Here is a 17,759-nt window from a genome sequence, read left to right as displayed (position 1 = left end):
AGAGGTCAAGTGCAACACTACTTTATTCAAGCATCAGGCTGTGTCGCCCACGGAGGTTTTGCACATGGTACATCTTCAATTTGCAAACCCAGACAAGTGCAAAATGAGGCTTACTTCTGGTTGGCATTATCTGTGAGGAGCATTTAAAATCTCTTTTTTGGTGGCTGCCTTCTCTTTCTGTTTATTTTATGGAACCCACTATGTTTGTTTTGATCCCTGCAGCCCTGTGCAGGTTCTGTGATGAGCCACTGTGGCACCACGATGGTGCTCATGCTGATGTTCTCACCAGCAGACTCCAGGCCCTGCTGAGCTTTGCTGTTGCATGCACATAACTCCCTAGGACAACTGTGGGAGATGTCTGCGTGTGGCAGAGAGGGGATGGGGCTCCCTGTGTAGCAACATCTGGGGACCAGAAATTGAGTGTTCTTGGCTACAGGCCCTTCACTCTGAAATATGATCTTCCCACCCTTCTAGTCCATCTCTTCACAGAGCAAAGGAATAAAGAAAGGAGCTAAGCATCTCTGGATGGAAGTCCAGTCAGCTAATTAATATCAATGAGGTGCGTGTTATTTTTAGTTATTGCAGATGTGCTCATACCTCATTAGCTTAAACACTTTAAAGCAAATAAATAACAGCTTCTGTCATGCTTAAAGGAAACATTTTATAAAGGGGTTATTGATCTGGACTTCAGAGGGACCTGGTGGGAAATCTGTAAGGCTTCTTCTTCCAGAGGAGGGAAAGGAGCAGGAGACTTTACAGAAGTAAACTGAATGTGTCCTTTTTTCTAATGCACATGAAGAAGCCAAAAGGCTCTTTTGTTTCCAGGTGGGTCTGGTGGGTTTGACTTCCTGGGTTGATTCCTCTAGTGGAGACACCGGTAGATGCTTTGCAGTGAGGAAACTTGAATATCTTTCTGTAAGTTGTTTTTGGGAGATGGTCGAGAAGAAAGAGTTTGTCCTGAGCCTGCAGGAGGAATATTTCTTTGGCCCTGATTACCTGATATTTTAATTTCCATATTTAGCAAATACCCCAGATGTGTGTTGCAGGAAATAAGTAACTTGTCAGTGGTTTTGAGGTTTCTCAGCAAAAAAGATTACGTCGTTTTATGCTGAAGTATTGAAGAGAATGTTTTATATTTTGAATGCTAATGAGCACAGTTTTTTTCAGACGGGAGCCATAAAACTGTCATTATGTCAGTGGTATGTCTTTGTTCTTAGCTTTGCTCCTGCTAATCAAAGACAACAGTGGTATATTTTGAGTTAATACTGTAACAAGAGGAATGGCATTAGTGGTCATCATCATGAGTGACTCCTGGACATGTGGTAATAATTTCTTAAGTGTTTCTGAATAGTAAATGAGTGAGAGAGAGGGAGTTCAGCTCCAGCTCTGTGCAGAATGGAATGTATCGTTCAGCTGAAATGATAGATCCGCAGCTCACATTTGAGGGGCTGTAAAAACAAAATCTTCTTTTTAATATGATTAACATATCTCCTTCCACAGTCCCTCTTTCTTCTTCGGCATCTGACTTTGCCTTTTTCTTTGGAATAAAGCAGTGACTTTTAGCATAAGGACTGCATGAGTGCAATCTTCTTTATGTTCTTAGGGAAATCATTCCACTTGAGAAACCAAGCTCTTATCCTTTGAGTATTTTAGTTTTGCATAGTTGGATATAAGTTTGAGAGCCTTCAGTTGAAATGGCATTTTCCTTCTCGTTAATAGATGCCCCCAGATTTGGTAAATATATGGAAATAGAATTGGTAACATTATATATTTAAGTGCCAGTTTTCTTAGGGAAAAAAAAATACCACCCAACCCTTTTTTTATTATCAGTCAGGCAGTTTTCATTTATTCGGTGAGGCAGTATGTTTGCATTGGCTGGCAGGCTCATGAATGGCTCCTGCATAACGAATCATACATTTTAAAAATTCTTTCCAAAGCTTTTATGAAAATACAAAAAGTTAAATAACTTTAACACAGTTGTGTGATCAGTCTGATTAAGTTAATGCATTTAGTTTAAGTAACCTCAGTGGGGTTTCAGCAGTACTGTATGTTCCAGAGAAGGGAACAATTGGTGTATTTTCACTGTCTGACTGTGTTTCTCAGAGAATGCTGAACAATATTAAACATTCAGAGGCTGCATTTTCTCTTTGTTTTGACAAATGCTAATAAGTAGCTAACTGCAAGAGAGGGGGGGAAAAAAGTCCTAATTCAAACCACTTGTGTGATGGTCGAGCTCAGCAAATTCCCTGGCCAACAAGATGTAATCTGGGAAGAAAAGAGTGGAGTGGTAGCCTTTGCTAGCCTTTGAAATCACTAATAAAGTCATTAGACAATGTTTAACTGAAGAGAAATGACTAAAGCCAGAGAAAGACTATTCTGAGGAGCTCTCAGAAGGAACATTAGTGAGCTTTGGTTTCTAATTAAGTGATATTATTAGGAGCTTTGATAAAAACCCTCCTGTGTGTGACATCTTGTATTTCTCTGTGTATCAAGAGTTGAAGAGAAACTAAAAAAAGAGAGACTTTTTAATGATAATACCTGAAAAGTGTTTTTCAGCAGACCCATACATCATTGTCAAGTGAAAAGATTAAACTTTATTGTTTCTTTTTGAACCAAGAACTCAAGGTGAGTGGAAATGTCTTGAAATGCAAAGTAGTTTGGCAGATAAAGTAAAATAGAGATGAAAACAGACAATAAAAAGACATTGGCTGTAATAGAGGAAAGAGTGGGGAAGTTCACTCTTTAATGTTGCTGGGAGAACTTTCTTTTTGCTATTAATGATAGCATTTAAGTGTTACAATTACAAGCTTTTATTGAAATGAAACATTTCATTTAAGGAATGGCACCAAAATAATTTTTGTGTGTAATATGAAGCATTAGTTATGTGATGCTGCTGCCAAAATAAACCCCACCATTCATTTAAAATATCAGGAAACTCCATTTGAGAGGGTAGTTATACATCCATTGAGGATACTCTGTATATTATTTTTCCTTGGTATTAATAAAGTCTATTAACAACATAACTGCAATTGATTCATAATGTCACATTTGTTTGCAAGTAATGGATGTAAGGTTAAAATGGTTTAACTATTACAATGTTTGAAAATGATTGCTGTTCCCTAAAGTCTCCTTTATTTTTATTACAGTTTTTTTTCCCTTCAGCAACCAGTTGTTTTGCAGTTGTTAAACTGCTTTCAGCTGTAGATACTCTGCATTATCAAGATAGATGGGGCTTGGTGTGGGATTTCCACAAAGGTTGGTTGCTGAAAAAGTAACTTCCACAGTATGCCCTTGAAAGATTTATTTAACTTGTCCCTAAATAGGCCAGGCTGCACTGATTTCTACAGAAAAAAAAAAAATCAGTTTTGGGAGCCTCATGTGCCTGCCTGTTGGCACATGAAATGCACAGCTCTGACCCCAAAGCATTCTCGGTGCTGGTGGCTGGCAAGGTCTGTGACTTGGGCTGCCTTTCCTAACCAGGACACAGAGAGTCGGGTTTTGTTTGCCTCTTTGTGCTGTGCTTACAATGGCCACACTGCGAGTGTCTGAGCACTCCCCTTTTGCTTTGGCAGTGTGTCATTTCCCTATCCATGTCCACCAATTGTAGAAAAAAGCAATCCTTGAAAAACTCTGCTGGGGAGAGTGAGGAGCAGGCATTGGGCACTTGAACTTTCATTGCTAACTTCTGAGTTCCTGGGAAGAATGTTGTCAATTCTATCAGAGCCTTTCTTGTCATAATTCACAATTCACTCTGAGCAGAGATTTTTTTTAATTTGAGGTTCAGACAAAAAATGCATATAAAAGCAGATCACTTGACACATAAATCTAGCTTTGAAATGAGTTGGGAAAATACTCCATGCAGGTACAGGCACGTAATTTGTAAAAATTTGTTTTACCCATTATCTTCTTTTACAGTTGCATTCAACAATAGTTCTATTTCAGAGAGAGTCATGGCTTGTGTGTCAATTTGTACTCTATTCACATTTGGAGGAAGGGTTGGATATTTGTTTTCTTAAGGGGGAAAATAGAAAAGAAATAATTTTATTAAAAAGACCATATGTGGTTGAAAGAAAGAACACTCCTCGAGTTTTTTGATCTAAACCACTGTCAATAATGTAAAGTACCAGAAGTGATTTTTTTATAAATCAGATTTAATTATTTCTCGTGGTACAGTTGCAATTTCATTACTTTCTAATTGGACAATGAAAATATTACGGATTGGTGGACTTAATTTTGTTTTTGGTCACCACCAGTTAATTTCACTCTTTTGTTACTGTGCACTGACTGCAATTGCTATAAGTTTTGTGTGGATGGCACTCAGAAAACTTCGTGATGCCTGGCAGTTTAAAAAACTTGGACAGATAGATTTTTGGATTACAAATTCAACAGAGGGATATTTAGTTGGTTTTAACAGAACTATTTTAATAGGCTTTTTCAAGAAATTGTGGGCTCTCAGATTTGCAAACTATATGTATTTCTAGCCTCCAAAAAGCTCAAATTCTAATTGTTCTGCTTCTTTGAAGAGTGTTCTGAATTTTCCCATCTTGTTATTACAGGACTTTCTACCAACATGACCACATAACAGGGTAACTCCTGGCACCACTGCACATTCAGTAGAGGAATTGCATTCATTAACTGTATCAGTTCCTGAATGGCACATAATCTGTACACAGACTTAAGCCCTAGCCTGGCAAGAGTCAGTGGATCCAGCAGATCAGCATGTTTTCAAAAGATCTCATCTACTTTGTACAGGGTTTCAAAGAGGAGTCATGTTTGGGGTTTTTCTGTGGGCTTTGTTTTCCTCATTGAGGTTTGTAGGGTAAGTCCCAGATTGACTCATACGCTGAGTCAGGTCTAGTGAGTATTTTAGATGCTATTTTTAACGTTTTTTTTAAAGCAAGGCAAAGTAGCCCCAGTACATTTCCAAGAGCAGTGACTCCACATGCAGGCAGCATTCCCATTGCACAGGCAGTGGATGGCACACCAGGAAAACGTGACTGTGGTGGAGAGCAGCTAATCTTTGCCACCACTCTGTGCAATGTCTGTACTGGATAACATTGGGAAGCGTCTGCTCTCAGATTTGTTAGCTTCAGAGAGCTGTGCCTCTTCAATGACACGATCATGTTAAAGCCAGTGCTCCTGCCTGGAAAGAGCAGAAAGCTGGAGCTGAAATCTCTGATAGTGTCATTGTTCCCAGAGATGCAGTAATGGGCTTCACTTTACAGTGCTGTATCTCACTTGGAAAGCACTTACTCTGAGTGACATAAACTCTTTGTTTATATGTATAATAGACTTCAGCATCACTTAAATGTCTTCAGAAAATAAGGCTTGGCCAGTTGAGAGTATTAACTACCTAATTTCAAACACTTTCTTAAAAGTTTTCCTTTCACTTTTGCATGGCTTGCCAACATTAACATTAAACTTTTGACTGTTTAAGCCACTTCTGTAATCAATTTTTTTTAACAGAATGAGTCCTTAGAAAACTACAACACAAACTATGAAACTACAACCACAACCTTCTCATATCGGTGGCTCAGGCAATTTGTTAACATTGGGTAAGACATGCCAAAGTAATAACTTTGTAATTAGGAAAAAAAGAGGTATTGTCAGCCCATTTTAAAAAATTACTTTATGGACTTCTCTGCATAAATTAAAAATAAAATAAAATATAGTAAAATAAGATAAGACAACAAGTTTATTTTGCTTTTTTTTTTTTTCTGCAGTCTTTGCTACAGTGATGTCCATCCTGGGCATCTTCTTTGGAGCTCAGTTTGGGATAATCCAGCGTAATCAACAGGTACAGATAAGAAAAGCTGATGGTGGAAGAGGGTGAGGGTTTACTCTGAGGCACAGACTGACTCTTTAGCCTGGAAAGCAGCTTCCCCAGCTCCTTTCAAGCCAAAGAAATCCTAGTTGGGAAAGGCAGGTCCCTGCTCTGTGCTGTGTGTCCTGGAGGTGTCCCCATTTTCAGCTTCCATGCATCCTGGGCTGTTGGTGGACTCCTCCTCCAGCCTTGGTCTCTGTGGGAATGGTGGTTTAGTCTTCTGTCTTCTGTCTGACCACCAACTTCTGTGGCAGTGACAGCAACACAATATCTTTGAGGCTACTATCTCCTGCTCTGTCAAACAGGCTTTAAATTAGTTCAGACACTCCAAAATTATTAGGACGTGGTAGAGAAGCCACAGAGAGTCCCTCTGCTAAAATCTCTTTCAGCAAAGCACTTTAACTGTGCCTGTCATTTTCTACTAACTCCTTATCCCCCTTTCCCTAAAGTAAAACAGTTGCTGAATGGCAGATGCTCAGCACAAGTAATATGTATAAAAAATGCCAAAAAATAGGGGTTGACTTCCCTTTCACTGATCACTGATTTTCAGCTGAGAGAAGGGTATGTATTTCTTTGTGAACTGATTGTAGTTGTAGGAGGAGTAAAAGACTTCTGGAGCTCTAAAATAACACACCTTCTATAATGTATGTCTATCTGACTTTCTTGCCTGTTTTGGCTACCTATGACATAGGAAACTAGTCTGAGGCAGTCTCTGAACAGCATCTATACTCAATGTCTACCCTAGCATGATTTTTCATATCCTAAATATGATGTCCACTATCAAGGCTCGAGGTATTGATCCCTCTGTTTACTTTGAAGGGTGTTTACACAGCTACTTTAGCCTGGTTTACAGATAGGTAATACTAAGTGGGATGAATGCCCCTGAATGCCACCGTCATGATTAAGATATTAACTTCATGTGTGCAAATATATCAGCACTGTCACATCTTCTCAGTGAAAGAAGAACTTAATGTCTCAGACCGACAGCTCAGTACTGCTGTCATACCTGCCTCTGCACACCATGTGTCACAAGTTCAGTGACAGTCAATGGCTGTCATTCTGTCAAGTGGCCTGATTCCCTTTGAAATGTACTGCCCTTTACCCCACTTAGGCAGTGGCAAGAAGCCATGAAGAAAATGTAAATAATATTAAAAGAGACCTTAGAGCACCCACGCAATTGCCTGAACAACATAAGACTGGTCCTGTGTAAAAGAGAATAAAGAGTTTTGATTTTTTTCCTTGAATTCAAAGGATGCAAGATAGATCCATGATATTGTTATAGAGGGGTTAAAACAGCTGAATAATACCAGCATTTTTTATTCATCACATGATATTTAGTTAGGACTATTATATATAACATAGTTCCACAAATCCACATTTTAGGTTATATTTGGTCTTTTCAATATGCTTTACAAAGTCCTTACACATTTGAGCAAGAATATGTTCTGACATCCTAGTGTTTTCAGTAATGATTTCATCATTCCTCGCTTGATGTGGCAACATTACCGTGTTTCTGAATGTTTTTAAAGCACGAGGGTTTCCAGGTTGCCATTGCTTATGCTCAGGAGAGGAGCGACACATCTGAGATGTCTTTTTTTTTGTGATGACATACATGTCTGGGTACAGAAGCCATGCTATAAGGATAAATAACTGTGGGATTAAACCCCCAGTAGGAAGAACAGGAATGATACTCTTAAGCATTTGGAAAGAACGCAGCCAAGGCCCAAATGCTTTTATTTTTCAACTTCATCGATCAAAAGCTACTCTGCGTAAGATGCTAAATGACATCTGACATATCTGAAATGCTGGGATAAAACAGCAATAGCAAAAAATCCTAGCCAATAATAGATAAGGTTTTACTGCTAGTAACACAGGTCCTCTGCTGAGGAGAAACGTTAAAACTGCGTGAATTACACCCGAGCAACTGACAACTTTACTTAGCTATTCCATACATTAGAGGATAAATCTCCATTCTAGGAAGTTTCAATGCCATTTTAGTTATCCATTTAATCCACCTATTCATTTAGCAGGAATGGTAATTACGGGAAAATTGCTGCCAAACTATGATGTGCAATTAAAATTCAGGCTATTTTGTGTGATGCAAAATCTCCCTTTTTTACTATCATCTTACAAATCCTCTGATAGAAAGTTTGTGCCTTTTTGAAACAGAGCTTGTAATAATAAGCCATCTGGCTTACTTAAACATGAAAGATTAAAATGATATACAGTATGAAGGCTTCCTATTCAATTGCTAATGTCCAAGAACTCAACTCCAGTGGTGAAAGCTGTCATTTGGGGGAAAGAGGTAATTAAAAGATTTCCTTGTAGAGATGAGTCCTAGAGTAGGGAACTGGCACATCCAACAAGCAAAACTAATTTTCCAAAAGAAAGCAATGCTGGCCAAATGTCTTGCAAGATAATCTTCTGTATCCTTAGTTCACTCACAACTGCTTGAGTGGGACTGAAAGGTGGGTTGATGACTGGTGGCACAAAAGCAACCAAACCTTGTTTTATTTACCATGTTAAGCCAGCAGTGCTTCGTAACACGGGCTTGACTGGGGCAGACAACAATGAGAGAAAATGCATTGTGATTAAGTAGTGACCCCCTCTTTTTAAAGAGAGAGAGAAAAAGGTTGCAAACATTTTAGACAAACTGCAATGCAGAAACTGTAAATATGTACTATGAGAAGTAACATGCAGAAAGGCACTTTTCAGAGATGAGCTTTTGAAAGAAAAGCATTTAGTAGCCATTACTACTTATAATTGGCAAGAGGCTAATTGGGGGCACAGTGCTTGGGCTTGTGCAGCATACAGGCCATCTGATAAAATGGGGTAATTGTCAACTGTGTGCAGAGGAAAAACAACGTACACCTCAGATGTGACAGTGGCACATTCTGTTGCTTTCAGCTTCCCTCTACCTTCCACCTCTGACTGATGAATTTCCAAAGGGGAAGCAACTGAAAATCCTGTTGGTCAGATGAAGAACACACCCTAGGGTCTCAACCTGAAGTGGAAGCTGAGGTGAGTATGAGTCTTTCCCAGGCAGTCATCCGTGTGGTCTGGAGTACTTGTAGGGAGCACTGTACCTTTGACCTACAAAACAAAGACAAAATGTTATTACAAGTAGAATGTAACCCCCCAGATGAAGAGATCATGTCTGACTTATTATAGGAAAAATAATTTAATACAGAATGTAAAACTCTGTAAATAATTTTGAGTTCAATGTATCATAGCAGGGATCTTCTCTGTTGAGTTTTATGGAGCTGCTCTACAAGTCTGGAGAAACATAAACTTTCCAATTTTTATTCTATTGCCACTGTTGCTCCTACAAGGGCCTATTTAATTACCACTGAACTATATTATCTCTGCATCATACTTTTTCAAAAGAGAGATATTTTAAAGTGCTATGTGCAGGTACAGTACTCTATAAATATAGAAAGAGTGCTAAAATGAGAACCCTTCCATTAAAAACACTATCCTCATCAGCTACTTTTCAGAAGAGCCTGTTTAATGAAGATCCTTTAGCTATTAATTCTACTTTCAGGCTCCATTTAGGCTAAGAGAAGGAAATAATGAATCATGACATAATGGAAGTCCCTGTAAAGCACTCAGCTTACCACACAGGAAACCAGACTTGCATGTGCGCTTGTTTTTGTTTTTAAGGCTAGTTCTAACAATAGCAGCCAATGAGAGCCTATTAACTTCATTGTGTCTTAACTTTCTGTTCAGTCCTTGGCTATCTTCCAGGCTGGAAGATAGCCAAGGACTGAACAGAAAGTTCAGCAACACATTCAAGACAGTTAAAGGACTCTCATAGAGCCCTGCCTATTGATCTTCACGAACTCAGCCCCTTCCAAAAACACAAACAAAGAGCACATGCAAGCTCATATGGTTTCCTGTGTGGTAAGCTGAGTGCTATAGAGGGACTTGATTATGTCATGATTCATTATTTCTTCTCTTAGCCTAAATGCGAGCCTGAAAGTAGAATTAATAGCTAAAGGATCTTCATAAACAGGCTCTTCTGAAAAGTAGCTGATGAGGATAGTCGCTTCTCTTAATGGAGGGCTTCTCATTCTTAGCACTCTTTCTATATTTCTAGAGTACTGTACTGCACATAGCCTTTTCTGACTCTCTTGCCTTTTTACTGTCTGTAATTCTATCCAGTAAAGTGATAAAGATTGACATGCCTCTCTCATGTCAGAGGAGAGGAGCTCTCTGTGTGTTTAAGACTTCAAATATCTACAAGAAAATAGATGAAATCCACTGTGTTCTTGGCCTAGATCTTCACCCAGGAGGACAGAGTGAGGACTATAGCAGCTTGCTGGATGGGTGTTTGCTGATCTCTCCATAAGGGGAGGGAGTACCCCGGGAAACAGATCATTAGGAATAGAGAGCTGAAAACATGCAAAAAACAACTTTATTTTGTCTTTAACAAAATATCATGTCAATTGCAGGCCCCCTTTTTTGGTATTTTTATGGAAAAGGATTAATGGATACATGGATAAGCCAAAGAGAATAGGCCCTATGATAAAAAAATAAATAATTAGACCTAGAAAAAAAGTAGCCTAGTACCTGTAATGCTGTGATCCCAGTTCATTAAACTTAAGTAGACACCTTCTAAAGCAGCCCACTTATTGTCCTCTAGCCTTCTGACTGTTTTATTTTTGCATCCATAGTGCATGAAGACTTGGAGTCACTTTACCTAAAAGCCTGTCCATATGCTCCAGGGTGGTAGTTTTGCTATTTGAATAAAATCTGAAGTGTGCACTGTAAGAGTGAAGTGAGTCAATGTACTAAAACCAACTGTCTTGAGGACTTCTTTACAATCTCCATGAGGAACTTGGAGCTATCATAAACTTCATGTTCCTCTCTGAAATTTGGGGACTTTTAAGGGAAAGAATAAGATGAATAACGTGGGTGTGTCTCTCAGCAGCAAGAGATGACAGTCCTACTGCTGAGGTCTCTGCTGAAAAGTGTCTAAGTTACAAGGTGATGAAAACTTGGAAAGAACCTGGAGAAGATGCAACAGCTATGAAACGATTCCAATGGGCTCTACGTTGCTTTGTTGTATTGTAGCAGTGGCTATTTGAGAAAGAGACTAATGCTTCCTCCTGTGTTTCCCTAGAACTGACACAACAGGGGTTATGACTTGGATTTCAAGGTAGTATCAGAATAAAAATGTGCAGTGATATATTCCAATCATGTAATCCTGACTCTAGAAAACTCCCGCATTTTGCAGAGAATTTCTGGACACAGAATACCAATTTTTCCTGGCAGTTTTATTTGTGAGAGATTCTTTGCCTGTTGAAAGGCTGGTTGGGAAGGGACACTTTCTATGTGTCTAATGTTTTTAGCCTTTTCTGTGCTAGCTGATAGCTTTATGTGTGGCTACATAGACCAAGTGACTGATCAGACCTTGTTCCCTTTACTTCTTTGTATGTCTACTCATCTCTACATTTTTTAGAAGAGTGAGAAATTTGACAACATCTGAAAACGTACCACACATAGAGTATACAGAATAAAATTTTCCAGTAGGTTATTGTTTATATTGTAAAATATGTGCTAAAACCCAAAAAAATTACTCTCTGAAGACTATTTGCCTGTCTTATACATCCTTTGTGGAGAGCAAAGATATTGATATTGATATTCCCAGTGTCTCCCACCTTGTGTATGATAAGTCATGGGGAAGGAGGTGATTTGGTCTACTGACTTAAACTTTGATGTCACTACAGAGCCTTGTATTTCATTTGAGAGAACTCCAGGGTATCTAGTACAGATTATAACAGTGACAATAATATTTTTTTAACTTGTTTTGGTACCAAAACATGTCTGTCCCAGCATGGCCAGAGGCTCAGCAAAGGAATCACTAGTGGAAGTGGCACAGCTCAGCATCCTGAATGTGAACCAGTGCAAAAGCACTGTAGCTCCTTCAGCAGTGGCACTTGCAATTGTGGTTCACTCAGGGAGATCTGACACTACAGAGGTGTTCCCATGGCAGCTGATTTGACTGATCACTGACACATGCCATAATGAATCTGTAGGGTTATCTGAGGGACATTGACTGATCAAAACATCAAGGAAAAGATAGAAGGAAGCTTTTCTGAGGTGAAAAGTGGTCGAGCTGAGAGCCTGTTTTACTTTTAGAGAGATCTGAGAAGAAAAAGGCATACAACCTAGAGTAACAGAGTGGCTGCTGCTTAATCTGCAGGAAAGAGAATAGCTCTTAACTTCAGAGTGGCCCAACAAGTAGGCAGGATACTCTGAAAGAAAGGTTGCCTTAAGATGAATAAAATTCATTATGTGGCTCAAATGAAAGGGGATTTGTCTTGATTTGATGATATAGCTTGGAAATGAGAGGAAAAACAGCACCTAAAGGCTACTCATTGACTAATTTGCTGTCCAAAGCAACACAAATATCCTCCTGTGCTTCCCACCCTTCCCTTTCCTCTTTTCAGCAGTGTTCTGGATTGTATGTATGGTACCATCATATGTTTGTACCCATAATAAAAATACCTAACAAACTATTGCTCTTTTTCAAATCCCCCCTTAAGCTTTCCATCTGCCACAGCCTTTCAAAGCACTGAGGAGTGACCAGGCTGTCCTAATAATAATTTTGATGCTGATCTTCATCCTACAAGATGAACTACTTTGTCTTCTCTTTTTGTCTCCTTTTGTCTCCTTATGTCTCCATGGTCTCTTCATTTTATCTCTTTCATCTTTACTTACTTCATCCAACAGCTGCAAACTGTGGGACAATGAATGTGCCTAATTTTAGCAGCTATTGCAATTCAAAATGAAACTGAAAAGCTATTAATAGCTAATTCAGCAGACTATTGCTGCTCAGGGTAAAGAAATGGGTCCAAATTGTGCTTCTAGTTACAACTGAGTAACCCCAACAAGGCCAGCATCTGCTCCATATCAACATTAAACCTCTAGGAGACTTTATGATATGCTGCAGGCACAGATACAGACAGGATGCTGATGATGCGTGTTGCTCTCTATTTGAAACAGACACTGACTCCAGTTATCATGGAAACAGAAAGATGTGGTTCAAGAGAAGCTGGTTCAAATGGATCTCAGAGAAAACAGTTTTACCCTCCAGTACTGAGGAGCATTTCAAGCAAATTCCTGAGAGAGCCTTGCAGTTGATAGGATCCTTCTAGCAGGTGTAGAGGAGTGCAAAGATATGTGATTGCTTGACTCTGTTGGGTAGTGGCACATTAATAAAAGAAATGTGTTCATCTATCATCTTGAACCAAATATATAAACTCTTGTTTTTGAAGAAAAGGGCCTGAGTGCAACCATGCACGTCTTCTGAAGCTACTTTACAGCAAACCTCGCAGCCAGGAGGGCCAGGAGTATCCTTGGGTGCATCTGAAGATTGTGGCCAGCAGGTTGAGGGAGGTGACCATTCACCTCTGCTTGTCCCCAGTGAGGTCCCATCTGGAGTGCTGAGTCCAGCTCTGGGCTCCTCAGTACAAGAAAGACATGGAGCTCCCAGAGAGGGTCCAGAGGGTGAAAAAGATGATTAGGGGACTGGAACATGTGTCTTATGAGGAGATCCTGCAGGAACTGGGCCTGTTTAGCCTGGAGAAGACTGAGAGGGGCCTTCATGAATGGATATGTCTCAAAGGTGAGTGCCAAGATAATGATGCCAGACTCTCTTCAGTGGTGCCCAGCGACTACATGAGGAGCAATGGCCATAAACTAAACCACAACAATTTACACCACAACATGAGGAAGAACTTTACATTTGAGGGTAGAAGAGCACTGGAACAGGCTGCTCAGAGAGGCTGCAGAGTTTCTCTCTCTGGAGATGTTCAGAACCCACCTGGATATGTTCCTATGTCACCTGCTGCAGGTGACCCTGCCCTGGCAGGAGAGTTGAACCAGATGATCTCAAGAGGTCCCTTCATACTCTAACAAATCTGTGATTCTGTGATTCTAGTCTGGCAGTCAAAGATATGATGAAATTGTAGCTGACTTAAATCACAGCAATACACTACATAGCATTTGTAAATTACTTCAGTTTCAAAGTATGCAAAGTACTAGACTCTCACTACAACAAGAAGTTTTTTCTTCTCCTTTGGGTTTTAGAAACCCTTGATGTAAGTAGATGGCACTGCTGCAGTAATAGGTCGTGCAACAGCACTAAGGCTTGTAGTGGTAGGACTCCCATTTTCCTTTCCCCCATAATAGCATCCCTATAAAATTTTATAATCTACCCTGTAAAAAAGCCCAGTGGGACTGGGAGAGGGGGTCCATTCACTGCTCTGCCAGACTTCCCTTGCTCTGGAGATCCAAAAGGAAATCTGCTTTTTCCCACCTCTTAGGTTTAAACCTGAGCTTTAGCTTATGCTTTTGTCTCTACTAAGGCTCAAGGCATGAGACTTTTCCCCCCAAAAAAAAGTTTGCAATGACTGTCAGCAACAAAAGGAGTCAAAATAGTGGATCTTCATATTAAATGTCTTTTGGATACATTATTTTTCCTTCTGCAGCCATCCTACATACATAGAGGTTTTTTGTTAAATCATTCTTCTTTCCTGCCTTGTCTTATCACCGCAATGACTTCTGTCACCATGTGAAGCATTTTTTTCTGAGGCAGGATTATGATGAGCCCAGAGGGCCCCCTCAGAATGTGGCCATTTTAGCGGTGTGGGAAGTTCAAACCCAGAGGTTGCTTTTTGTGCTATTGGTAAATACACTGCATGCATGATGTGATGCCACTTCATGCAGAAAAGTGTAACCCACTGTCCTTGTGTTTTATGGCATCACTTGCTTCTGCTTTGTATTTATTTTGTTATTAATGCTGGCTGCTTTCCAATAGCTTCTGGCCACAATGACTGCTGCAATCTTTTGTCAGCTAAATCAGACACAATCTGCAGACAGAAACATATTATCGTGTACATCATTTTCAAATAAAGCAATGCACACGCAACACACTGTTGTTTCATCTGGAGGTGTACTGAATTAAATCGAGAATGCTGTTGTGCTCATCTAAAAGAATAGCTGTAAAAAGTCATAAGGTGATATATCATCTGGGTTTCAAATAGAATAAATATAGGAAACTAAGACTTTAAATTGATAGTCTCTAAAAGAAGTCATGTAATTAAACACGATTCTCCATTCCTTGCCCCAAAGAATAGTTTAAGGAAAATGTAAGATTAGACGGTTAAAATAATGGACAAATACCTCTTTTTCAATGACCAAAAGTAAACTATGTAAAACAACAGAAATCTTATGGTCTTTGAGAAATCTCAGTGATTTGGGAGTTGATGATATTTTTATTAGTCAATATGTATTTTTTCTTTGGTTGTCATGGAACTGATGTTATGCCTCCATTACTCCAACAACCTTTTCTCTGGCATTGATGAATGCTATGTCCCTGCCCTTATATCCATTCAGAAAACTGCTAGACAGATGATAATTTTCCTAGTCCATGGCTTTGATTTCCTTCTCTCCACAGACCTTCTATGCTCTTTTGCCTAGTACACTTGTCCTCATTTCCTACACCCACCAAGGCCTGTCACTGCCCATCCTATCCTCACAGGCTTGACTTCTGCCAAATAGATATTTGCTGGGGGTAAAAAGATATTTGCTTCAAAACCTAGACCTCAAGAAAACGTCAACTGTTTGTTTCTAGGAAAGTTTTCTGAAGGCCAGTGGATAGGATCGCCTGAGTTTTGAACACCACTGGAGAAGTTAATTCAGTCTCCTGAAATTCCTGCAGCTCAAAGTATTTATTTTAGAACTTTTCCAGTCAGAGTACAGTGTTGATTCACAAGCAGTGAGGGGGCAATGGCTCATACACATTTTTCTAAGACTCAGAGCAGTCAGCTCAGTCCCAGCACATGCCTGCTGGGTAGCCTGATGCTCCTACACCCTTGTGCCCTCCCAGACTGTCAAGAGAGAATCATGGCAGTGTGCGTGGAGGACACTGTGGTCCCTTCTCTTGGGAGCAAATCAAAGAACAGCAATTGGCACTTTTTCTGAGCCCAGAGAGAGAGACAAAGACTGGGTGAGCAAAGCAATCGGTGTATGCCTGTGATAGTATTGACATGATCTCAACTAACCTGTGCTGATGGATGAAAGTGAAGTAAAGCCAGAACCAATATTCTTAGAGCAAGGAGTGGCAGTGAGGGAGGTGGGATGCCCAGGTGTGTGAAGTAGGTCCCCAGACTCAGACACTGCTTAGTGTTGCAGGAGCTTCAGCATGATTCCTACATACTTTCAGTAATTTTTGCTTAAAATATGCAGTCATTGCTCTTATCCTTTAAGTCTGTGTCAGATGAAAGACTTAGACCCATAAAAGGCAACATCTGTGAGCAGAACCATGTGAGCTGTGATTGGGTACTGCAGCTCAAGGAATGTGGCAGATTATACACCATAGTGAGGGCCACTGGTTCCCACTATACTTTTAGAGAAACTGGAAATCATGAGCATTTGATGGTGTGAAGGGTGGAGGACGACAGGGAAGTAGACCTCAGGCACACCTGCATGTGGGAATAATAGAATGTTTTGGGCTGGAAGTGACCTTAAAAGTCATACTGTTCCAACACGTTTGCCATGAGCTGATACATTGTCCACTAAACCAGATTGCTTGAAAACCCATCTAATCTGGTCTTGAGACTGACTTAAGGTGTGTCATGGCTTTTGGCAGGGGGTGAATCTTACTATTATTGAATTCCCAAACTGTTTGCAGATCTGAAGCACATTGATGCTGTGAGCAAGAAGGGGTCTGTGCTACCATTGCCCAGGCTGCCAAGGTACCCAGGAAGAAGCCATTGGCTTCTTCATTCTCTTTGCTGAATGTCTCTGAATCCATTTTAAACTTCCCCAACAAAATCCCATTTCTTTCTACACAAATATCCTTTGTTTCAGTTGGTGCCTCCAGCAGGTTATCAGAGTTCTTAGCTATTATTTTTGAGATTGTTCACTTCAGCTCTCCTACTTTCTGCCCAGAATTCACAAGATATCCTTTAATTTATTCTGCCTAAAATGAGATAAACCATGAGTGACCAGTCTCCTGGGGCTGTGCCATTCTGTAGTGAGCCTTATGTAAAAGATACAGGGCACATTCTCAGCACTGTGCGTTGTTATTAATGAAGGCTCTCTGCAACTCTTTGTCCATCACAATGAAAATTTACCCTCGTGTATCTCCTAAATCTCAGATGTAGATTTCACTTGCAGCATTTTCGGATATTCTTTGATTATTTTTTTCATGTTAGAGGACCATAACGATACGTCCCTGCTCAAGTGAATATACAACTAGACCTCATCTGACACTAAAATTTGCCAGTTTCTCTTTTTGGGCTTAAAAAAAATTTGCCTTTCAGAGCTATTCAATAAGATAAATGTTAATGAGAAAAATTTTAACAAGGCAAGCCCTGGCAGTGACCCTCTCGGATCTAAGCAGCGCTACAAACTCAGGGCAAGCCTGATGCATGAGGAACATCTTGCAGAATATCACTGGCCTTCTGTTCTATCAGCACTATAACTCTAGAAACAAGGCTCTTAATGAGGAAAGATCAATCCCAACAGGAAAACCTGTGATATCTGACATCAGTAGACAAGCATCCATGCTGTACAAACCACCACCCCCCTGATGCCAGCCCCTGCTTCCAAAATATAAAATAAAATAAAGTAAAATTGTGTCATTTTCATTCAAAGTTTAAAGACTCAGGATCACTTCATGTAGCATTTAACTATCATTTCAGTCAGGCTTTTGAAGCTGTTTAAGTTCTTTTGTACCCGAGTTGTTTAATGTTACTCAGACAAGGTAAATCAAAGTCTAATAGAGTGGAAAAACAGTAAAGGCAGAAAATAGGTAAAAGATAAATCACACAGGAAGTTTTTCTTTTTTTTTTCTTTTTGTTATTATATTCATTGAGATCAAAGTCCTTGTTTCAGCTCTAATTAACAAAAGCTAATGCAG

General features: G+C 39.8%; 1 long non-coding RNA gene across 4 annotated transcripts in view; it reads left to right on the top strand.

The window, feature by feature from the left end:
- Positions 1 to 17,759, top strand: part of LOC148224880 (uncharacterized) — a 181,815-nt gene that overhangs the window by 112,090 nt on the left and 51,966 nt on the right. For all 4 annotated transcript variants that reach the window (XR_015801608.1, XR_015801607.1, XR_015801609.1 and 1 more), the window contains 2 exons: positions 5,724 to 5,797; positions 8,732 to 8,845. This is a non-coding gene — a long non-coding RNA (uncharacterized LOC148224880). The remainder of the gene's footprint in view (positions 1 to 5,723; positions 5,798 to 8,731; positions 8,846 to 17,759) is intronic.

The sequence above is a fragment of the Sturnus vulgaris genome, chromosome 2 (assembly GCF_052056855.1).
Source record: "Sturnus vulgaris isolate bStuVul1 chromosome 2, bStuVul1.hap1, whole genome shotgun sequence".
In the NCBI taxonomy this organism is placed as follows: Eukaryota; Metazoa; Chordata; class Aves; order Passeriformes; family Sturnidae; genus Sturnus; species Sturnus vulgaris.
This window is presented reverse-complemented; position numbering and strand designations above follow the sequence as displayed.